This window comes from Camelus bactrianus, chromosome 28 (assembly GCF_048773025.1).
Source record: "Camelus bactrianus isolate YW-2024 breed Bactrian camel chromosome 28, ASM4877302v1, whole genome shotgun sequence".
NCBI lineage: Eukaryota > Metazoa > Chordata > Mammalia > Artiodactyla > Camelidae > Camelus > Camelus bactrianus.
This window is the reverse complement of record NC_133566.1, coordinates 9352873-9377822: the sequence shown is the minus strand read 5'-3', so window position 1 is coordinate 9377822 and position 24950 is coordinate 9352873. Positions and strand designations below refer to the sequence as shown.

At 39.9% G+C, this 24950-nt stretch overlaps 1 pseudogene; it reads right to left on the bottom strand.

The window, feature by feature from the left end:
* LOC105072250 (polyadenylate-binding protein-interacting protein 1-like) overlaps window positions 1–24950 on the bottom strand; it is a 75564-nt pseudogene that overhangs the window by 29161 nt on the left and 21453 nt on the right.

The window sequence follows — 24950 nt, the reverse complement described above, 5'->3', positions numbered from 1 at the left end:
AACAAAATCCTAATTTTATTTGATCAGCAACATATATGTTTAAAAATCCTTGATTTCTGACATCTGTTTAGTGGAGGTGACCCTATGTAACAGATTCTGACCAAAGGTAGAGGTCCTGGGGCGAGTACTTATTCCCAGAAGAAAAGTTCATTTGGAGAAAATCCTCCAACCCTACACTCTTCCTGAGAACTGGGTCTGGAGAATCCAGCTTCTACCTAACAACCACAAAAACAAACCCCACATTAGGGCTGCAGAACTCAGAACAAGTCTGGGTCCCTGGACTTCTTGCTTCAGGAGATAAATTCAACCCCATTTCTTCAAACACCTCAATAGGGCTTCCTATCATTTGTAGCTGAAAGCTTTTCCCAACTAATTCGCCAAATAAGAATTTCATTAACAAGCAGTATAGTCCTTATACCATAGGCCATAACTGTATTTCCCAAATCAGATTTTTTAAAAACCCTGGAGCTATGAGCTTGAGCTTTCCTACTGGGCTCTGCTGATAACAGTGATCCCAGAAAGGACACATAGAATTTGTTAATGATTACCTAGAGGAGGCAGGAAAAATGGGGTAGATGATGACAAAGGTGAGGAAGAGATTTTTCAAAAAAAGTATCTTTTTACATTGTTTGGGTGTTTTTTAAACCATGAATATATTACCTTTCTTGGGTCTAGAGGATAACTCAAAGTGCTTTTCTGCAGTAGTCTTCTTTTCAGCTGTTAATGACAGCAGGCAGATAATGATAACAACAATAATAACTAATAATGATGTAGTAATTTAGGGGACAGGGGCCAAAACCCAACAATATTATGTAAAATATTCAAGAACTTAGATTATATCACCTTTACATATTTGTTTTCCTTTATTTATATTTACCAAAAAGTATTCCCAAAGCACATACTCCTCATATACCTAATAAATGTATTTTTACATTTTTCCTCAATCTAAATAGAGAGAGAGCAACCCCACCTTTAAAGTTTCTAACAGTGGTCAGTACTCCTCTTTATGGTGAATACTTCAAAGTTACCACATAAACAAAAATTAACCTGAATATCTCAATGCCAAAAGATTCTGAATATATCAGCATTTCATAAATGTACTTTTTATAGAGTAAATGCTCAACCGCTTCATCTCTGAGAACATTTTCAGTATGTATCCTCTACTTATAAAGAAGTATAGAGGCTCTGCATGACAGAAAGGGGTGGATACTAATATGCCACAATTTTTAAGGAATTCAAGGATGAGTGAAAAAAAGTAATCCACCAACTACAGTGTTCTGAAAGGAAATAAAGAAGGGAATGCCAAAGAAATACATTACAGTGGCCTGAACACTCAGTAACTAGGATTATCCTTCAGCATTCAGGGCAAACAGTATTACAGCTATCTTACCGGAGTCCCAGCAGTCTCCTGAAATCCTTCTCCACACCTGAGCCATGCTTCAGAGAGGGAAGCAGCTGCCCCTACGGTCCTGAGACCCACTCTTCTGCACTGTAGTGGAGTCTCTCCTGGAAAGGATGGGTAGTCTATACCCCAATTTCTTTTTCTCTGTAGAGATAGTCTGTAAAGGAAAAAAAAAATGAAATCAACTTCATTAAATACACATTAACAATTAACAACATGGAAACCCAGGAATGGCAGCAGTGAAGGCATAGTTTTTAAATGTGTCTGAATCCACAGAGTCGTTAGACAGCAAAACCAAAAACGTTTGGACAACACTTACAACTAGACACAGTCCAAAATGCACACGTGTGAGGACAAACAAGGACCCTCCAAAGTCCTGCACAGTATTACATCTTTTGTTTTGTATAAAGTCTCTACAACAGACATGTATTCACTTCATAAGTTTTTTAATTTGCATTTTAAGGAAAATTTTAGATTTACATTAGGAACCAAGTTAAGGTCAACTACTACGAGCTAATCACCTCATCAGAAATAAAACCCTTCATCAATGCCACTGTAGTTTGAAAAAAAAAATAATGATTAAAATATACCATGAAAACTTCCTTAATTAGGAGGAAGGGAACAAATTCATAAATTCAGCCATAACACAGATGGTACTTAATAGGTCTAAGCATGTTCCTTCATAAGTAGAAATTCCTACAGTTGGGCAGGATTGCAAGAGGAAGAGCATCTACCCCCAGGAAGGCGCTGTCTCCACCAGGGTGCAGTTATCTGACAGCTCTGAAGACGCTCCCTTAGTTATCTGAACAGTAAAGAACGTGGAAATATCATGAGAGAGAGAGAGAGAGAGAGAGAGAGAGAGAGAAAAAACACTCCAGAATACCTCTTTAACACATTAAATCAGCGCAGGTCTTTAAAGACGTAGGTGACACCGGCGATGGGACAGGAAAGGACAAGAGGAGCCTGAAACCTCTTAAGTCAGAGAGTCAAAAACTGCTCAAGGAATAATGAAAACATGTCAGAAGGACCCATGAACCTGCAAGAAGGAGCTCTCACTGTGGCCAAATGTGGGCATTTCAGCATCAAATAAATAATGACACTGAAGGATTAAAACCTACTGAATGAAATAAAAATGAGCCTAAATTGATACAAACAAGTAAGTAAATGATGGATTCAGAAAATCATCAGTGAATGCTAAAACTAGTGGATGAACGTTTGAAGAGGATACACAGACGGTCACAAAGCACCGCCCCACAAATTACTTATTAATTCCAAAAGGGAAAACAGTAACTTTACATCGGAGAAACCTAGCAGACACCATTTATTTTCTGCGGAAGTTTTTTGGTAAAAGGACGACGAGTTCATGCTTTTAGCATGATGAGACGAGTACATTTGTAGGCAAGAAGCTCAAAAATAACCTGTGAAAGGTAAAGGACACACGCAGGGCACACGCAGCGACTCAGAACGCAAATGCCCTCACCCCCTCGCGTCACCCGGCCGCCCCACTCGGACCCCGCGCCCGACGCGGCGCAGACACCGCCGAACACCCGCGAGGCGCGGACCCCACGGCCTGACTGACCGGCGGCCGCCGCCCCCGCCGCCCCCGCCCTCCAGGGGACGGCTTCTCCCGCCCCGCCTCCGACGCGAGCTGCGTCCGCGACACAGACGCCGCAGAGCCCCGGCTGCCTGCCCGGGGCCAGCCACCCGCCCCCTGCGCCCCGCGGGCCGGAACGACAGGGAGAGACCGAGGAGGCAGCGCCCACAGCCTACCTTCCCGCTGCCACAGCGGCCCCCGCGAGGCATCTCCGGGTGCGCCGCCTCCTCAGGGCGCCCGAAAGCTGTGCGCTGCCGAACCAACTCGGCGTGCCGTGCAGCACCGCGCGCCGCGATTGGCGGGTGCTGGGGCGGGGGGCGGGGATTCTTCGGGCGCACCGCCCCCCCAGGACGCCGCGCCGCGTGCTGCGATTGGCCGGCGCTCAGGGGTGGGCGTGGCTCTCCCGCTTTCCGCGCTATCTGGGACTGTCCCACAGTGCGGGGGTGGGAGCCGGGCGCCGGCACCAGCTGTGGGGCGAGTCGTGCTGCGCTGCTCCGCCTGCCTGTGACCGGGCCCAAGGTCGGCAGAGTGCTCCCTGGACGGGCAACAGCGCCGCCGTCGCCTCCCGGTCGGGGAGCTGCTGGGCCAGCGCCCCGCGTGGGGTCTGTCAAGCAGGTCCAGCCTTAATAAAAATAAATGTTAGCCGAAGTGGGCTATGAATTTAACAGTCGGAATTTAGGGAATGGTTGCAGCCTGGATAACCGGAGGCAGGGGTGTTACTTCCCCATCTCCTGAGAGCTGAGGGTCAGTATCCAGAGCAAGAATTTTCAAGTTCAGAGACATCGGAATCCCCGTGGGACTTGCTATGGCCGGTGACTGAGTTTCGGACTCCGAGGGTCCGGAGTGGGTCCAGAGAGCTTGCATTTCCTACAAGTTGCCAGGTAATCTTGCCCCTTTCCGCCTCACTTTGAGAACCGGAGGCAGCGCCCTCCTTTAGACCCCATAAGGGAGCTCGATTAAGTATCCCTGCTCTTGGAGAATAGATTTAAAACGGAATACAGTGGGAAGGTGCCCGGACTGAGTAGAAACGGAATTAGGTTACCAAGTCACTAGGTAGGAGTATTCTCAAATAAAGGTTGCAGAGAGAACTAAAATAGTGATTTGAGCGAACTGAAAAATGTCAGCCTGGATAGGTGGAAAGGATTCCCATTTTTAACCTGACAGCTATAGCAGAAGTGGAGTTTGGTCTTATGCTCCAAAAGCACATATTTGTGCCTCTGTAAGAATACGTTGTTTTGCAGTGTACCTATTTTCAGTCTTTCCTCCCTAGTCCCTATTTTTTCATCATCTTGTGTTTGAGTTCTGATGCCTAAAGCCACAAATGCTTAGTATAAAGTGAGAAGTCCTTGAATGGTTAAAAAAAGAGAGAGAAAAGTATTAGCTTAAGGTAGACATTGCTAACACTATTACAGTCAACATGTAGAATAAGATAAATTAGATTCTAAATCTAGCTAGTTTAGGACTTAGAATATTGGGCTTCTGACTGGGACTCCACAAAGCTCTGCCATTGTTGCCTTGTGACACAGTTTGACCATCCTATTGTGTCTGTGCCTGGGCTCTCAGTTTTACAGCTGCAACCAGACCCTTCCAAGCTGCTCCAGCTGTAGACCCATTATGTTGCCTACCTGTCATTGCCAGCTGAATGCCTGTTTTAGTCAGTTTTTGTGTGTGTGCAGACAGTGCCATGTCCTTCTTTGGTTTGTGGTGTCCAGTTTTCCCAGTGCCATTCATTGAGGGGAATGTCCTTTCCCTGGTGTAGGTTCCGGGCTCCTTTCATGTGAATTAACTGACCACATACCCATAGGTGATTTCTGGGCTATCTGTTCCTCTGGTCCGTGTCCCTGCTTTTGTGCCAATTCCACACTTTTTTGGTGACTGTAGTTTTGTAATGCAGTGTGAAGTCAGAGAAGCAGATGCCTCCAGCCTGTCCTCCTTTCACAGAATCCCTTTGGCGGTTCAGGGTCCTTTGTGTTTCCACATGAATGTTAGGATTCTTTGTTCTGTTCCTGTGAAAAATGCCACTGAAGTTTATCTTATTTTATTGAAGTATAGTCACTTTACAATGTTCCGTTACTTTCTGGTGTAGGGCACAGTGATTTGACCAGGGTTGCCCAGTAATTTGAACATTACTTTGGGTAGAATGGACATTTTAATAATATTAATTCTTTCTATCTGTGAGCACAGGGTATCTTCCTATTTATCTGTGTCTGTTGTTTCTTTCCTCAGTGCCTTAGAATTTTCAGTGTGCAGGTCTTTCACACCCTTGATTAAATTTATTCCTAGGTATTTTTTTGGGATGCAATGGTAAATGGGATTTAAAAAATTTTCCTTTTTCTGATATTTCATTATTAATGTATAGAGAGACAACTGGTTTTTGTGTATTGATTTTTGAACCTTGTCACTTCACTGAGATGATTCATTAGTTCTGACAGTTTTTTGATGGTTTGAAAACTAGAAATCAGAAATCGCCCTGTTTGGACTCTATCCAGGTCATCCACAGCACCTAAAACACAGTGGCTCCTAATCTTCCCACAGTGCCTCTAAATTACCTGTGGACTTCTACAAGGGCGATTAGCATCAGCACTTTGGGTGAACTGGATCTGGTTAAGGGTGGGCCTCCTATAAGGAAATCGGATGTCTCCTCTGCTTTTTTCATGTGGTGTTGACATGATTGTGTTGAAAAGTGATTTAGTTTCTAGTAATTTCAAACGTAAAAAATACTTTAAATAGCATTTAACAGTACTCACATTTGCTACCTGACATAAAATATTCCAGTGGGTTTTACTAAAACTGGGATACTCTCTCAAGGAACCAGCAGATAAACCCCAAATGAAGAAATTTTATGGTTCCACCTGGCAATCCCATCCACAAGCCCACTTAAGCCTTCACTGTTACCCCAAGTTATGGAAATGTGTTTTTCCATTCTGATCCAGTTTTCTTTTTCTGAAACCATTATGGCAATTTCCCTCATTTTCAAAATCTTAATGGATTTAAAGCACACGAGATAGTACAATCTGGGCCTCTGACTTCTTACACTTAGAGTGTTCTCAGTGTTCATCCAAGTTGTAACATGAGTCATCAGTGCATCATTCATTTTTCCCCATTGTGATTAGAAATTCATAACATAACATTTACTGTTTAAACCATTTAAAATACACAGTACACAACATTGTAAAATGATTATAAATCAATAAAAATGTTAAAAAAATAAAATAAAATACACAGTACTATCACATGAACTACATTTACATGGTTATACAAATATTCTCAACATCCATTTCCAGAATTCACTCATTTTTCCCAAGTGACACTCTGTATCCATTAAATGCTGACTCCCCTCAGCCCCTGGCAATGATCCGCCTTCTCTCTCTGAATTTAGCTTCTCTGGATACCTTGTATAAGTGGAATCATGTAGCATTTGTCCTTCTGTGTCTCGCTTATTTCATGTAGCACAGTGACTTGAAGATTTATCCATGTCGTAGCATGTGTCATAATTCCTTAGTTGTTAAGGCTGTGTAGTGTTCCATTGTGTATACACCACATTTAGTTTATCCATTCATCTGTCGATGGACACGAGTTGCTTCCATCTTTTGCTATTGTGATTAATGCTACTATGACCATGGGTGTACCCATGTCTGTTCCAGTCCCTGCTTTCAAGTATTTTGAACATATACCCTGGAGTGGAATTGATGGGATCACATGTTAACCCCGTGTGTAAGATTTTGAGGAACTGCCATGTCATTTTCCAGAGTGATTGCACCGTTTTACTTTATTCCTTTATCTGGCAGGCTCAGAGGGCAGTTTATGGACAGAACTCATTTGTTTATCTATTCAGCCTATGATGAATGTTTCAATTGTTCTACCTTTTTGGCCATTGTGAATATTGCTGCTATGAACATTCATGTACAGTTTTTTTGAACACCTCTTTTTAATGCTTTGATGTGTATAACTAGAAGTGAAGTTGTTGAACCATAAGGTAACGGTATTTTAATCTTTTTGAGGAAATGGCAAACTGTTGTCCACATAGTCTGTGCCATTTTCCAACTCCACAAGTAATGTTTAAGAGTTTCAGTTTCTCTACAGGTTTGCCAATATGTGTTATTTTTATTTAGTTTTTTAATTGTAAGCATTCTACTGTGTTTGAAGGGGAATGGCATTATGCTAATTTGCATTTCCATTATGACTGATGATATTGTCATGTGCTTGTTGACTGTCTTGTCTGGAGAAGGGTCAGTTCAAGTTCTTTTACTGTTTTAAAAATTGGCTTGTTTGCCTTTCTGTTTATGAGTTGTAAAAGTTCTTGGTATATTCTTGATAAAGATTCTTTTCCGATATATAATGTGCAGATATTTTCTTTGATTTTTTGGGCTGTCTCTTCACTTCCTGGATAGCATCTTTCATGCACACATTTTAATTTTGAGGAAATACAATTTATCTTTTTTCTTTCTTTGCTTGTATTTTGGTGTCAGATTTAAGAAGATTGCTAAATCCAAGGTAAGATGATTTATCCCCATTTTTTTTGACAGTTTATATAGCTGTCCTTCCCTGTCTGTGAGGTATTGGTTCCAGTGCTCAAGTCCGTTATATAAAATGGTGTAGTATTTGCAAATAATCTAAACATAACTTCCTGTTTGTTGTAAATCATTTCTAGATCAGTTATAATACCTAATACAATGTAAATGATGTGGAAATAGTTCTGAAAAACAGTATGTGAAATAGCTGCTGACATGCAGCAAATTCAAGTTTTTCTGTATGAACTTTCTCAAAAATATGTTTTTTTTTTCCCATCTGAAGTTGGTTGATTCTGTGGATGTGGAACCTGCAGATAAGGAGGGTTGACTGTAATTTTATTTCTTTTTAAATTTAAGCTTTTAAATCTATCTTGAGTTAGTTTTATGTGTGGTGTGAAGTAAGGACCCAATTTTATTCCTCTACACTTGGGTAGCCAATTGCCCAGCACCATTTGTTGAAAATACGATTTTTTCCCAGTTTAATGTTGCCCATTGTTGTCAAAAATCAGTTGATCCTAGATGGATGGATTTATTTCTGGGCTCACCATTCAATTCTATAGATCTATAAACATATATTTATGCCAGTATCACATTGTTTTATTTACTGTTGCTTTGTACTAAGATTTGAAATTGGGAAATGTGAGCCTCCAACTTTGATTTTCTTTTTCTAGATTGTTTTGGCACTTTGGAGTCCCTTGTGATTCCATGTGTAAGGTAGGGTAGGCTTGTGTATTTCTTCCCTTAGGCCTTGGGATTTTTCACAGGAATCACATTGAATCTGTAGATTGCATTATGTACTGTTGTCATTTTTGCCATCTTAACAAAATTAAGTATTTCCGTCATCATGGGATGTCTGCATATTTACTTAGCATTTCTTTCTCCAATGCTTTATAACTTTCAGTGTACCAGTTTTGCATCCTTATTAAACCTGCTCCAAAGTATTTATTAATGTTGAAGTTATTTAAAAAGGAAATTGTTTTCTTAAAATCTTTTACAGATCATTCATTGCTAGTGTCTACAAATAAAGTTGATTTTTGTTGATCGATGTTTTGTTCTACTCTTTTGCTGAATTAGTTTAGCAGCTCAAATAATCTTTAGTTAATTCTTTAGGAGAGTCTATATATAGGATGATGTGAATTGTGTCTTTGAATAAAAGCAATTTTACTTTTCCCTTTCATGTGTGCATTTTCCTTCTTTCCTCATTGCTCAGTGTACAGATTCCAGTACAATACTGAGTAACAGTGGGGAAAGCCAGCATCATGGCCTTAATCTTGATTTCAGGAGTAAACCTTGTTGTTCTTCAGCATTGAGCATGAAGTTTGCTTTGGGTCTTGCATAACACATTTTATCATGTTGAACAAATTTCCTTTTACTTTCTTGAGTGTTTATGAATATGAAACAGCACTGGATTTTGTGTAAAGTTTTTTTTCTGTATCAATTGAGATAACCATGTGTTTTTGTGTCACATAGTGACTGTGGTATATTACATTGCTTGGTTTTAATATGTTGAAAACCTGGATTTCTGGTGTAGAGAAACTTGCTTGTAGTACATAATCTTTTTTTTTTTTTTTCCCACTTGTTATGGTTAAGGGCTGTGGGTTAAAGTTAGGGTTAAGTAATTGGTTTAAGGTAAGGCATGGGTGAGAGGCAGGGCTAGACTAAGGCTAGTGTGTAGTCCTGGGTCAGGGTCAGTGTCAGCATTTAGAGTTATTGTAGGGGTTGTAGAGTCAGGGTTGGAGGGTCAGATTGAGGGTAAGGGTCAGTGTTTTGAGTTTATGGGTCAGGGCCAAGGGTCTAGGGGCCTGGGGTTAGGGTATAGGGTTATAGGTTAGGTGATTAGAGTATAGATGAGTGTGTTAGGTTTAGAGCATTAGGGTTAGAAAAGTTAGATTTAAGCATCACTGGCCCATTCCTCCTTTTTCCTCTCCATCTCTTTGAGGTCTCCAGGATGGGCAGGATTAGCCCAGGGGCACACATGAGTCAGGGAGTTGACTCTACCACTGTTTTCCTGCCCCCTAGTCCTGGGCTCTGAGAGAAGAGTGAAATGTTTGTTCTTGTCACTGACTGTTTTAAATCCAACTCAACATCAGTCAAGGCTTGTGGGGCCTCAGAAGTCACACAGTGTTTTCCTCTGCCCTCTCACCTGGGCAAGGCATTGCTGTCCCAACTCTGCCTGCACAGCCCCGGGTTCTAGCACAGTAGTGGCACCCAGAACACTCAGTAAACAAGTGTGGATGTACACAGGACCGGGTGGAGGGACCTGCCAGCCCCCAGGTGCTCCCTTCATGAGTGCTGATGGGCCCCTCCTGAAACTGGCTGGATCTTTTGTCCCACCTGAGCGGGCATCAAGGGATAGTCAAGTCAGGCAGGGCAGCCCTTGACTTCTGACCATCTGGACAGGCATTCATGGTCCTCCAGCTCAGGCCAGCTTGGGCCTGTCAAGCCCCTGTTGCCAGTTACTAAGCTGACCATGCTGCTGGGCAATTCAACAGCCCCCTGGGCAGTGTAGAGAGCACTTTGGGAAGTTTAAATTCTCTACAACCATAGGGTTGACAAAAGGGCCTTCAGCCTTGAAAGCTTTTAGCTTGCCAAGAGAGATAATAAACCAGGTAGCACCCTGACCTCGGGTCCTTGGCAGCGCCACACCCCATCGCCTTTCCCTGTGCTTTTGGAGTCTCCTCCCCTCCCCGCAGCAGAACTACTGGGCCTGAGGCCTGCAAGTGCTCCACCCCACCAGGCCTCCCATAGGGTCAGCCTTGCACAGCCCTCGTTCTCCGCGGGAAAAGCATGCAGGAGAGAGGAGTGGGGAGTCCTGCTTGTCAGCACGACAGATGGAAGACGGGGACAGCGACCAAAGCGCCTGGAGGGGCCCAGACCATAGCACCCAGAATCCCCTGTGTGGCCTGGGATTGCAGTACCCAGAATCCTTGGTGTGCGCCCATCCTGGGGCTACAGTACCCATTGGTCTCGGTATGTTATCCACTCCCCACCTCGGCCCATTCTGGGACTACAGCACCTAGAACCTTTGGTATGTTCCCACTCTCGCCACCCCATCCTGGGACTACAGCACCCAGAATCCTCAGCGTGCCACCACAGTGGGACGTCAGCACCCAGAATCCTCCAGGCAGCCCTGGACTGCAATGCCAGGAACCACAGGAATCCAACCTGGTTCACTGGCGACAGAGGCGTTTTTCCCGAGCCTGCCGTTTGTTACCTGGTTGGTGGCCACTCTGGTGCCACCCTTTCCTGCTCTCATTTTCCCCCTCAAAGGTGGGCAGTCAGGACCCTTGAGCGTGGGCCTGCAGTGACCTGGGCAAACTGGGAGCCACGGGCCCGTCCTCAGTTTTCACAGGGTGGACTGAGGCCGGGGGACTCCCCCAGTTGCCTGCTAGACTACATCTCTGTGTGCTCCTGTGGGGCCCTGAGTCCTTTTCCCTGGCATCTGGATTCTCATGTCAGTGATGGTCAGCTTGGCTCCAGAGGCATCTGTGCCTCAACCCCAGGTTTCTGCCCAGCCCAATCTTTGCACCTCTGTGACTTCCCTGCCAGCCCCAGGGCTTGAGAACCATTCCACCTGGTGGGAAGGCCTGTCCAGCCTGGCACCTTCTTGCTTCTCTCTCCAGTTTGTCACTGAATTGGTAGACTAGACCTGTGCCTGGGTCTTAGCTGGGGACAGGACCCCTTGCCTCAGCCAGGGAGGTTCTTCTTCTGATGAGATTCATGGTGCCAATAATGAGACAGATGTTGAGACTGGAGCATCACAAGCTTTACTCAGTGGCCAAAGACTGGCAAAGTGGTAACCTAGCTCACAGATCAGCTTCTCAACCCAATTCAGTTGCAGACACCAAATATATAGAAGGGTCAAAGTGAAGGGGCATGGTTGAGTGTCAGGTCAGTGTTGTGTGGCTGGAGATTGGAAAGAGTGGTAGGAATATTAATGACTTAACAGGGATGTGGTTGGACCTGACACTGATGCAACTCCTTTTCAATCCTTGTGTGGGAGTTTTTGGTTGTTGTCATGGCAATTGTCAACTGTCATGGTGCTGGTGGGTGTGTCATTTAGCATGCTGATATATTACAATGAATGTATAATAAGGCTCAAGGTTGACTGGAAGTCAAATCCTCTGCAGTCTTGGGCCTAGTTGGTTCTAATCAGTTTTTGTATTTTTCTCAATGCAGCTTCCTCCTGAAACTTAGAAAACAGTAATTGGGTTCCACTCAAGGGAGGGGCAGGGGTATGAACCTGGGGCAACAGAGGATGTATCTTGCATCTTTTCTGTTGTATGAAAAATTCTGAAGGTGTATAATTGTGGAAAGAATCAGAATTGCTTGTGTTTTTAAAATGAAAGTTGACAGTCTACAGTCTTTACAAATATTCACTAGCTACTTAGGACTCCTTATTTGATATGAGTGGGTCTTTTTAATGAGGTTTTTGTCTGATTGCATTGTGTAATGTCCTCAGAGGCACCACTTTGATATTTCTGCTGTCTTAACAAAGGATTTTCCATTCAAATGTGTTTTCCTGACTATGCCCTGCATTTTAATCTTTGTTCAGAATTCTTTTTTCAGGGGGAGGTAATAAAGGTTATTTGGGGAGATACTGTTAAACAAAATTAAAGTTGTGTACATTAGCAACATAACTCAACATCCTTAACTTGGTATAAGAGTAACACATTTTCTTGCTTTCCTGTGTTCTGTTAAATCACCATAAGCTAAATAGCTTTATAAAACTGATACGCTGATATTTAGCTTTACTATTTTTGCTTATGCTCTGATGCCAAGCCAACTTTTCATAAGTTTCTTTGATCTCTGAGTCCATCTCATCATCAATATCATCCAATTGTGGATCACCAGCCTCTGATAAATCTGTTCCATTTTCTTCATAATCTGGAAAAAAGCCATCTCTTTGAAGCAATTCTCAGTATTTCTTTTGATAATCTGGATGAACTGCCAGGAAAGGAGTGCCATCAGATGTAGAATATTGGTTCATTCATAAAATAGTCTCACGTTCAGGTGCCGCTTCTCTGTTGAGGTTGTATGGATTCTAAACCAGTTACTTGACCGGAGTTCTACAAGTTTCATGAGCATCTGATTTATATCTCTGGCCATTTGCATCTAGGATGACATTTTCAATTCTCTGAATAATTTCTTGGATACCAGTCTTTCCTTTTTCTTTCCAGCATCTTCCAAACTGACCCTGTCAACTTCAGTATCAGTACTACACACATTAAGTTGTTGGCCAGAGGGTTAGAAAAAAGGACATCCAACAACTCCTGAAGAAGACCTGCTCTCATAACCTTGCCCATTTGTTTCCTTGATCTCCAGGTTAAAATAAAGTTCTTCCAGGAAGAGTACAAATGCATGGAATCATTTTCAAGTCACTTCATTCTTTTTGCAGCTTGTTCCTTAACTTCATATTAATTCTGGTATCTTTAAAGTAGCAATTGGTGGAAACTTCCACTCTCTGGAAGTTGCCAATTGCTAGCTCTCATATAAGAGGATTTGAGATAGACATGGCCTGTTGATACATGACTTCTCCGTGTTCTTGCAAAACATCATCTATTGTAACACAGCCATTCACTGTCTCTGCAAACCACTCAGTTTCATTTTCCAAACCTATGAAATGGTTTGTAAGATGATTCAAAAATTCCTGGACATATTCGTATAGAGTGGGATAATCCTCACAACCATGCTCATAGGATTCTGTATAATTAGAGGAACAAATTGGAGGGTAAAATTTAGGGCATTCACAGACAGCTTTGATGTGAATAAGGAGCCACAACCACCCAGGGCTTAGCCAGTGCTGACCCCGAGTTCTACAATGAGGTGTCAATCTGTGAACTCATCTTGCTCCCAGGAGGGCTCCCTTACAGGTGGTTCTCAGAGAGAAGTGCTTATAGTCTGTTTCTAAGTTTTAGCATTTTATGTTATCTGGAGAGACAGGGAATTCCTCAAAGCATCCCCTGGCCCCTTTTTGTTCAATAGTCCTTGCTTTAGCTCTCTCTCCTTTTTGCCATTCAGTTTAAGCAGCAAGGAAGAAGCAGCTAGGAGACACTTGGTACTTTCTGGAAATCTTAGCTAGTTCACCCAATGCTTGGCCTCATTTTGAACTTTCCACGTTACTGTAGGAACGGTGTTACAAAGATCCTCTTTCCTCTAGTTTGTAGTCAGATTTTTTGATATTATCCTCACCAACAGCCTCTTCAAAATATGGGCTTCTATTAACAGTATGTTCACACCAAGTCAAGCTTTCACTAACACTTCTGAAATCCTTTTTCCTTTCTCCCGCTGCCTGATTTCAAAGCCACTCCCACATTTTAGGTTTTTGTTATAACAACCCACTGCTATAGGTACCAAAATTTGTATGAATTATGTAATGTTGCTTAACAAATTACCATCGGTTTATCAACTTAGCAAATACGTATGTTCTCCCACAGTTTCCATGGGTTCGGTGTCCAGGAGGGGGTTATCTGGGTGGTTCTGACTCACAGCCTCTCATGAGGTTGCAGCTAAGTCATCATCATTATCATCTAGTGCTGGAGGATCTGCCTCCAAGATGAGTGTTACTTCTTTGCCTGGTACATTATTGCTGGTGGAGGGCAGTTCCTCCTGGTTTCCTGCATGAGTTTGCTTGCGTGTGCTCACAGTGTGTGGCTCCAGGCATTCCCCAGAGTCTTTGATGGACATTTCAATTGTTCTACCTTTTGGGCCATTGTAAATAGTGCTGCTATGAATATTTGTATATAATTACTTTCATTCAAAAACCTGTTTTTAATACGTCAGGGTCTATATCTAGGAGTGAAGTTGTTGAACCATAAGGTAACTGTATTTTTTTCTTTTTGAGGAAATGACAAACTGGACACATGGGCTGTACCATTTTCCAGTTTTTCAAGTAATGTTTAAAGGTTTCAATTTCTCTACATTTTTGTCAGTATTTGTTGCTTTTAGTTTTCTTGATTGTAGGGATTCTAGTGTACTTGAAAGGATACGGCATTTCATATTAATTTGCATTTCCATCACGACTGATTTTTAACATCTTTTCATGTGCTTGTTGACCATTTGTGTTGTCTGGAGAAGGGCCTATTTAAAAACTTTTTTTATCTAATTTTATTTATTGGTGTTTTTTCCTTTTTCATTTTTATTAGGTAGAAATATTACTGTTTGACTGCACATATACATAATATTGCATGTAAATACATATATACAGTATTTTTTATTTTTTTAGTTTACATATAGAGAAGGGTCTATTTAAGACCTTTTACCATGTTAAAAATTGAGTTGTTTTGTCTATTTATGAGCTGTGAAAGTTCTTGATATGTTCTTGACAAAATTTTTTTCAAGTATATAATGTGCAAATATTTTCTTTGATTTTGTGTGCTGTGTTTTCAGTTTCTGGATGCATCTTTGATGTACAAAGGCCTTTAATGTTGAGGAAAGACAATTTATTTTTTTAAACATTTTTATATTGAGTTATAGTCATTTTACAATGTTGTGTCAAATTCCAGTGTAGAGCACAGTTTTTCAGTTATACATGAACATACGTATATTCATTGTCACTTTTTTTTTTTTTTTTTTTGCTGTGAGCTTTTTTCTTTCCTTGCTTGTGTTTGCTATCAGATCTAAAAAAATGATTAAATCCAAGGTCATGAAGACTTATCCCCATTGTTTCTTTGAGAGTTTATACAGCTTCCCTCCCTGTTTGTGAGGTATTAGTTCCAGGACACCCTGTGGATACTAAATATCTGTCGGTGATCAAATCCATCATATAAAATGGTGTAGTATTGGCAAATAATCTACGCAAATCTTCCTGTATACTTGAAATCATCTCTAGATCACTTATAATACCTAATACAATGTAAATGATATGTAAATAATTGTGAAGAAAATATAATGTTATTTCAATAGCTTCTGGCATGCCACAAATTCAAGTTTTTCTTTATGGAACTTTCTCAAATTATTATTATTTTTTATCTGAAGTTGGCTGATTCTGCAAATGTGGTATCAGCAGAAAAGGGCTGATTGTCACTTTACCACTCTTTAAATTAAAGGTTTTTAATGTATCTTGAGTTAATTTTGCTTGTGGTATGAAGCAAGGATCCAATTTCATTTCTCTTGGAAATGAAAAATTTTCACTGGATAGACAATTGCCTGGCAGCATTTGTTGAAAACAATTTTTTCCCCAATTTAGTGTTGCTCACTGTTGTAAAAAAAAAAATCAGTTAGTGCATGTGTTTTTTCACTTTAGAGCGTTGCTCTGGATACATGCCCAGCAGTGGGATCTCAGACTTTTCTTGCTTCTGATCTAAACTGGAGGTCACTGTATAGAACCTACACTTCAGGAGAGGGGGCTTAACTCCACCTCCTTGATGGATGTCATGGATTATTAGGAATTCTTCTGCATAGGAATTTTCTATTCAATCTCATTTATTAAAAAAACCCCTATATCATCATTTAACTTCACCATTGTGGACATCTGGACAGTTATTTTAATCTTTTGGTTATAATCCAGCACTGCAGATTTTGGTTGCTCAGTTTATTCCTGCTTTGGCTATTGAGAGTGACCTCTTTTCATTGGCTCCTGTTTCCTTTGAGATTATTCCATATTTTGGGTTTTCTTCCCCCCTGGTTCTTCCTTACTTTCTGATACAATATTCAACATTATCCTGGCTCATTTACTGACTGTCTCAGTCCTAGTATAAGCCATTTCTTCAGAGTCCTGATTCCTTTTATTAGAGAATGGCATTAAGAACTTACATATGGGAGGAAAATGCTCTCAGCTGACAATGCAAGGAAGTGTGTGCATGTGTTCCCACCTTAGTGTATTGTTGCTCAGGGAACACTGTCCCCCCCCCCCCCCAATCTGCCACAACCACATAGTGTTTTAAATTGAAGTTACTTAGAAATGGCCAAAGCAAGAGGGACACTCTGACCCCCCCCATCTCCCTAAAAGCAGGAAATAAGTCTGTCACATGAAAGGTTTAGAAGCACATATAAACACAACTTGTGACTTCTGCAATTTACCACCCCAAGCCCTAACTCTGTTTAGACTCCTCATTAATTGAGTACCCAAAAGCTACATTTCTTTGGGCTGTCAAGTCCTAACAAATTTTTAGTTTTCTAGATGTATAAAATCTGCCTGTTTTCACTACCTCTTACTTTGCATTTCTATGAGACTTTTGTGTGTAGGAATTAAAATTTCTTTTTCTCCTGTGGCTCTGTCTTGTGTTAGTTTTATTATTAGTCCAGCCACAAGAAGTCAAGAGGGAGAGAGATTGAAATTTCCCCCTTCCTAATAGTATACACTCCTAATTATAAAGATTTCTATGTGGAACTGTCTGTATTCATATTAAGCAGAAGACGGGTTTATAGTGATGCCTCCAACTTGATCCATTATCATATGGACAGTGTACATCTCCCCTCCTGCTTATCTGTAACTCCCAGTCAGACAGTAGAATCCTGGTTCCCACCCTCTTCCATTCATTCAGTTCATTTCTCGTTGTACTCCAGAGGAGCGGTTTCAGCAGTCTTAGCTCCTACCTCTGTGGGGTGGATGGATCTCATAGATTCCACTGTTTATGTGCAGTATGTTTTCCCTTTAGCCTACACATTCCGTTCATTCCTGCAGTTGCTGAGGCCAGCATCTTTTGCTCCACCAGCATCAGTGAGTGTTTTCATTTATTTCTAATACAGATTCTTTGTTACAGCCTGTATTCCATCCTGTGACACTTCTGCTTACTTGATCACTTAATTGACTTGTTTCTGTAATATTTCTGTAAGAAATGAAAATGTCCCTCAAAATGGCAACCTCTACTCAGTTTTCTGAGAGTCTTTTTTTTTTTTTTTAATTACTCAGATTGTAGTAGTCATTAGGCTAGAGACCTATTTGGGGGGTGGCACATTCCGCTCCCCATGACATGAATGCGCACCGCTTCACTTAGGAGTTCATCTACAGGCGGACACACTGATCACATGAATGTCTAAGCCATTATGAATAGACCTCCTGTGCATTACTTGATGTTAGTTTTTGTTTGAACAGTTCTTCAAAGCAGATGTCTAAATTTAAGAGCTTTTTTTTTTTTTTTGATTCGAAGTTGAGAATGTTAACTTTGGAAGAAACTGCCAAACTGTCTTTCAAAGTTGGCTATACTTGTATTCCACTAGGATCTTGAATATATTTTTGTATGATTATTTACTATCTGTATACCTTCTTTAGCTTGATGTTTGTTTCTATCTTTACCCATTTTTAATGGAGTTGTTTGTTCTAGATTTTATTGGTATAATTTGAGTACAAATCCTTTATCAGATATGCATTTTGCAAATACTTTCTCCTAGTTTGTGGTTTCTCTTTTGCCTTTATGAATAAGACCTTTCAAAGAGTAGAAGTTTATAGTTCTATAAAGTCCATGTTATTAATTTTGTGTTGATTTGTTGATAGGCATTTGTTGTTGTGAGTTAAAACTCATCACCAGACTCAAGGTCTTACAGATTTTCTCCCTTTTCCTTTTAAGACTTTTATAGTTTTGCCATTTAAATTTGTCTATGGGCAATCATGAGTGAATTTTGCTATGAGTTGTAGTTTGTGTCTATGTTCTTTTCATTCTATATGTTTTTTTTTTAAATTAATTGCTCCTTAACCAGCTTTTGAGACAACATAGTGAGTTATTTGGCTGTGTTTCAGTTTGAATTTCCAAAGGCACTATGTAGAGCAGAACTGCATTCAGGATGAGGTCTCTGGGCTTTGTGAGCTCAGCGTTCCCTGAACTTTTCTGATGGTCCACAGTGGGGTGCCAAATCCACCTCTGACCCACAGGGCACAGGTGCATTCTGCCCATGGACTTGGCCCCTTGTACAGCCAGCAGGGGCTTGGACTCTTCAGGACTGTCAGGGCTTCATCTTCTAGACAGAGGGACTGTATCCATGCTGTCATGAGCTGAGTTTTCTTGGGCATTGCTGTGAAAAGGCACCGTAAGGAAAAAAAGACAAAGTGGGGAGAAGCTTCCTGTGTGCAGCTGACTGCTCAGGGGAGTTCTGTCTTCAGAGGAACCTCAGAAAGAGTTGATGTGGAAAACTGTGGGTTTTAGGTAGTTTTGTGTGCAATGCAGGTGGCGACTATTGATGTTCTTTGGTGCATGGTGTCCCATTTTCCTGGCAATGTTTATTTTGGGGAGTGTCCTTCCCTTTTTGTATGTTCTTGGTCCCATTTTCATGAATTAACTGACCACAGCCATGTGGATTTATTTCTGGGCTCTTTATGCTGTTACCCTCGTCCGTGTGTCTGTGTTTGTGCCAGTTCCTCACTGTTGTGGTTACTACAGCTCCGTGATACAGTTTGATGCTAGGTAGGGAGATGTCTCCAGTTGTGTCCTTCTTTCTCAGCACTTCTTTGGCTATTCAGGGTCCTTAGTTGTTCTATATTAATAATAAGATTGTTATTTCTATTTCAATGAATTGAGTATTATATTGATGTTGCAGTGAATTTGTTGATATCTTTGGGTAGAATCATTAATTTAGTAATAGTAATTCTCCCAATTCAGGAGTACAGAATATTTTTCTGTTTATTTTTGTCTTCTTTAACTTCTTTTTCAATGGTTTATAGTTTTTTGAGCACAGGTCTTTCACATCCTTGGTTAAATTTGTTCCTAGATATTTTGTTCTTTTTGATACAGTTATAAATGTGATTGTTTCCTTAAATTTTCCTTCTAATGGGTTATTATTAGTGTATAGAAATGCAATTGATTTTTGTACATTAATTTCATATTGAACTTTACTGAATTTATTTATTTTAACAACTGTTTGTTAAGTGTTGTGGAAAATTGTAATTTTAAAATCTCACCATTTCTCCTGCATCCCAGGTCATGCAGAGGATCCAAGACTTGGTGGCTACTGGTATACTCATCCCACGGTGCCTCTTAATAACAAGTGGACTCCTACGAGGGCGATGAGCATCACAACTTTGGTTGGCCTCGGTCTGGGTAAGTTTTGGCCTCTATAACAAGGTTTAATGTCTGAGTTATCGACTTCTCTGCTGCGGTACTGATATGTTGTTTTGAAAAGTAATGAACTTTCCAGTAATTTCTATGATGATAGAAACTACTCATAGTTGCCACTTTATACAAAATACTGTAGGGTGTTTTACCCAAAACAGGGATAGTCTCCTGAGGAGCCCACAGATGAAGAAGTCGTATGGCTTCCACATTATTACGTAATCCACTTGCCCACTTCAACTGTCACCACTTTGTCTAGCTGCTTGCTTTCTTTTTCTGGATTTGTTACTGAGACTCTGATTTTGACAACCTTGATGGATTTAAAGGATACATGATGACCATGTGATCTGGGAGAACTTTTCTTTATGGCTTTTTTCACTAGGGATCTTTTCAGTGCTTATTAATGTTGTAAATTGTATCAGTCCTACATTCCAACATTATTTTCATTGTGATTAAAAATATGTAATATGACACTTTTAATTGAAATCATTTCAAGTACACATTTTTGTTGTATTAGCTGCTTTTACATAATTGTACAAACAAGTTCAATAACTTGTGTACCTACTTTAAGCCTGGGAGGTGCCCAGGAAATAATTCCCTGAAGCCCAAGACAAGACAGCACCTGCAATACGATCTTTATCTAATACCAGAAGAAAGGAAGGTTATGTTTATTATGTAGAGTTAAATCTTAGCCTTCTCTATTGATAAGTTTTTTGAGGTTTATTTAGTCTTCCTTTTATTCCTGGTACAGAAGGGAAGATTACTTTTCAAATGGAGATTTTCCTTATAAATGTAAGTTTGCCTCACAAAAGGCAATCTTGACTTGGGTTTCATAGAGTCTCATTTGTCTTACTTTTTAAGAAACCTGCCCATTGTAATCTTCATGCCAAAGATGTATTTCAGGGTATCATTTGCCTTGCTTCACATGGGTATACCCCAACTTGCTTATGTATTCATGCATGGAAGGATATCCTCATATTTTAGTTTTTAGTCATTATGAGTAGAGTTGCTGTGCATAATTGCATGCTAGTTTTTGTTTGGAGACTTTTTCAAAGCAATTGTCTAAATACTAGAGGCACAATGTTGGATTCTCAAGTGAGCATTGGCTAGCTTTGGAAAAAACTGCCAAACTTTCTTTCAAAGTAGCCACACATGCATTCCACCTGCAGTGAGGGTGAGTTCCTGTTTTGTTTTGTTTTTCATCTTCCATCAATCACAAGTAATGTCTTTTTTTTTTTTTTTTTGAGTTTAGTGGTTCTAATAAGCGTGCAGTGTTATATCATCATTGTTTTAATTTGCAACTCCCGAATGGTATATGATTTTTAGAATATTTTTATATGCTTATTTACTATCTGTGTATTTTCTTTGGAGAGATGTTTGTTAAGATCTTTACCTATTTTTATTGGGGTTGTTTGTTGTAAAGTTCTTGGTGTAATTTGAGTCTAAACCCTCAATCAGTTATGTGTTTTGTAAATTTATTGTTCTCAGTATGTGTCTTGTCTTTAGATTTTCTGAATAAGGTCATAAACGAGTTAAATTTTTAATTTTTTAAATTCCATGATATATATTTTACTTCTGTGGATAGACTTGGGGATTTTTGTAAAAGTTCATCACCTAGACAAGGTTATGTAGATTTTCTTACATGTTTCTTTTAGAATATTTACAGATGTGCATTTCATAATTATCTATGGACAATTTAGAGTACATTTTGGTGTAAGTGGTAAAAACTGAGTTGTTGTGGCCTGCAGCTCCCAGCTGGCCAGCAGGTGGCACCACACCTGTTCTGTGACCCTCAGGGTGCATGTGTCTCGCTGAGGGACTTGGCTCCTGTGGGAACTTGGCTCCTTGCTGGGCTGGTGGAGGCTGGGTCTCTTCAGGACCCACCGTGGTTTCAGCTTCAGGACAACACTTGACCAACCAAGTCCACACAGACAGGAGGCAGATGTCTTCAGGAATCACCAGGAGGCATCACTGTGGGAATAAAAGGTGAGGAAAGTGGGCAGAGGCTTCCTGTGTGAGGTTACAGCTAAGGGTTTCCATTTTCAGAGGACCCAGCAGAGGAGGGGCTTGATGTGGAAAAATTTGGAATTTACTTAATTTTGTGTTTAGTATTGAGAGTGTCTAGTGTCATTTTTGGGGGTATGGTGCCCAATGTTATTGGCACCATTTATTGAGGAGACTGTCCTTTTCCCATTTTGTGTTCTTGGCTCTTTTGCCATGAATTAACTGACAACATAAAGATGGGTTTATTTCTGTGCTCCCTATTCTGTTCCTCTGGTCCGTATACCTATTTTTGTGCCAATATCTTGCTGTATCTCTACTGGAGACTGTAGTTTCCTAACGTAGTATGAAGTCAGGGAGGGAGACACCTCCAACTGTGTTCTCCCTTCTCAAGATTGCTTAGGCTATTCCAGGTTCTTTTTTGTTCCATACAAATGGTAGTATTTCTTGTTTTTTGTTTCTGTGGGAAAAAAAGCCATTTGAATTTTGTACAGTTTGCAATTAATGTGTACACTGCTTAGGCTTCATGAATGTTATAGTAGTGTTCTTCTAGTGCATGAGCACAACTTTTATTTTGTGTGTGTCCTCTTCAATTTCTTTTCAGTGTTTTATAACTTTCCATGTGCAGGCCTTTCACATCTTTGGTTGATTTTATTCCTAGGTATTTTTTAAAAAATTTTTGGAGCAATTGTTAAATGGGATTGCTTTATTAATTTCTCTTTCTGAAACGTCTTTATTAGTGTACAGAAAGTAAGTTGACTTTTGTGTATTGATATTGTATCATGCAGCTTTACTGAAGTTATTTATTACTTTTTAAAAGGTTTTTTTTGTTGGTATTTTGATGTGGAAAAGTAGAATTCAAAATTGCCACTGTTTTTTTTTTTTATCATATCCAAGTCATTTACAACACCCAAGACACAGTGGCTTATGATGTTATCTTATGGTGCCTCTTAATAATTTGTAGATTTCTGCAAGAGTGATTAGCTTAACCATTTTGGATCAACTGGAACTGGAGAAGGCTTGGGCTCTATAGTGAAGTTTGATGTTTTCTCTGCTTTTCTGTAATGATTTTGACATGGTTGATTTAAAATTACTTACTTTCCAATAATTTTAAACTTACAGAAAATGTGCAGTAGCATTGCAGTGTGCTCAGGTTTCTCTCTCATCATTGATGTAGCACATATGCCACTTCTCATGTGTGTTTTTACCTCAAGTAGAGACAATCTCAGTGAGTCACCATGTCACATCCAAATGAGGATTCATTATGGTTTTCACTTCATAATGCAGACCACAGACTCAGTTCCACTGTCAGCACCTGCTCCAGCTGTATGGCAATGGGTTTTCCCATTCCGATACAGTGTTTTGTTTTGTTTTTTTTCCCCTGGAACTGTTCTTGAGACTTTCCCTTATTTTCACAACTTTGATCAAATTAAAGGGCACAAGATGTGTATGATATAGGTGGCCTTTTCTGTATGGCTTCTTTTTCTTAGGATGTTTTCATTGTTCATCCATGTTGTAACAAATATCAGTACATAATATTTTTCATTGTGATTAAATCTATTCCTATAACATTTACCATTTAAACTGCTTTAAGTATATAGTCTCATAACATTTATGTCATATAGTTTTGGGATATTAACTACATTTGCATTGTTGTAGAAATATTCTCAGCATTCATCTCCATTACTTTTTCAGTTTCCCCAAGTGAAACTTTATCCATTAGACACTAACTCCTAACTCCCTGGCAAGTACATTGTAGTTTTTGTTATTGAATTAGACTTACACAGAAACCTCATCTTAGTAGAATCATAGAGTGTTTGTCCTTTTTTGGTTTGGTTTGTTTCCCTTGAATGACATCAAGTTTCATCCACATTGTAGTATGTGTCAGAATTACCTTTGTTTTAAAGGCTGAATCCTACTTAATTGTGTATATACTACATTTTGTATATGGAATCATCCATCTGTGGACACTTGGGTTGCTTACATCTTTTGGCCAGTGTGAGTAGTGCTGGTATGAACATGACTGTAGAAGTATGTTTTTCAGTCCCTGCTTTCAAACCTTTTGGGTTTATACCCTGAAGTTGAATTAACAGATGATACGTTAGCTCTATGTTTAAGTTTTTGAGGAACCGCCATACTGTTTTCCACAGTGGCTGCACCATTTTACAGTATTTCTTTCATTGGCAGAATTATATGAAAGTTTATGGATCCACAGTATTTTGCATATCCATTCATCCACTGATGGACATTTGAATAGTTTCTACCTTTGGGCTATTTCAAATAATGCTGCCATTACTATTAGTGTAGTGTACCATTTTTTTTTATTTGAACACCTGTTCTAAATTTTTTGTCATATATGCATATATATGAGGGAAGTTGCTGAACCAAGTGATAGTTGTTGGGGGAATGCTGTGATTCAGTTATGGTCATCAGAGACCTTAACACAGTCAAGTAACCTGTAGCTGTTTAAATTGAATACTATTTACCAACATCATTGACCATCATAATGTGTAATTGAGTCAGTGGTCACAGGACATTGAAAAATTATACATACATGTCCACATGAAAATCAGTAAATAGCTTGCTTTATCAACCCCCTACCTACTGCTTAATCTCATACTTTGTCCTTATTACCTTGCCAACACCCCCAAAAAAGGTAAAGGATATAACTATGTAAGATTCAACTAACTCATCTAACAAACATACTGCCCTTACTTCATCAATCCAGTTAGTATGACTACAAAGTAGCCTTTTAACTCTGTCAGTCAACTGTTTAGATATATAAGGCTTATATCGATAGGCATACCCCTAGATCTGCTATTTACTTTGAGCAAAATAAAAAATACAGTACATTGTAATAGCCTCCAAAAGCAATATTATATATTTTAATACTAATTTTCACACAATGTGGACTACTATACCAAATACCAAGATATCAGTTAAATACATAAATCTTATATGTAGAAAATCCTACTCAACCTGCTGATGTAGCTTAATAATTAAAGCAAGGCACTGAAAATGCCTCAATGAGTTTACTAACTCCATAAACATATAGATTTTGTTCCAGCCTTTCTAATAACTTGTAATAAAATTACACATGCAAGTTTCTGCATTCCTGTGAGAATGCCCTCTAAATCTTTTAAAAGAATAAAATGAGCAAATATCAAGCAGCCTAGAAGTATCTTTCAATGCCTCACTGAACCATGCCCCTATGGGAAATGGCAATGATAAAAATTGAGCTTAACTAGGTTATCATAAGTAATTATGGTTGGTAAATTTTCATGCCAGACACCACTGTCATAACATGAACCTCAAATAATAGAAAGTCAGTGTGACAGGTGCTAAGAGTATTGCAAGATAAAGTTAAGTCCTAGCTAAGGTGTGCAAAGCCATAGCTAAAGTGAAAATAAGCTACTAAAATGACTTTAACGTTCCTTATTGCAGGTTAGTAAAGATTC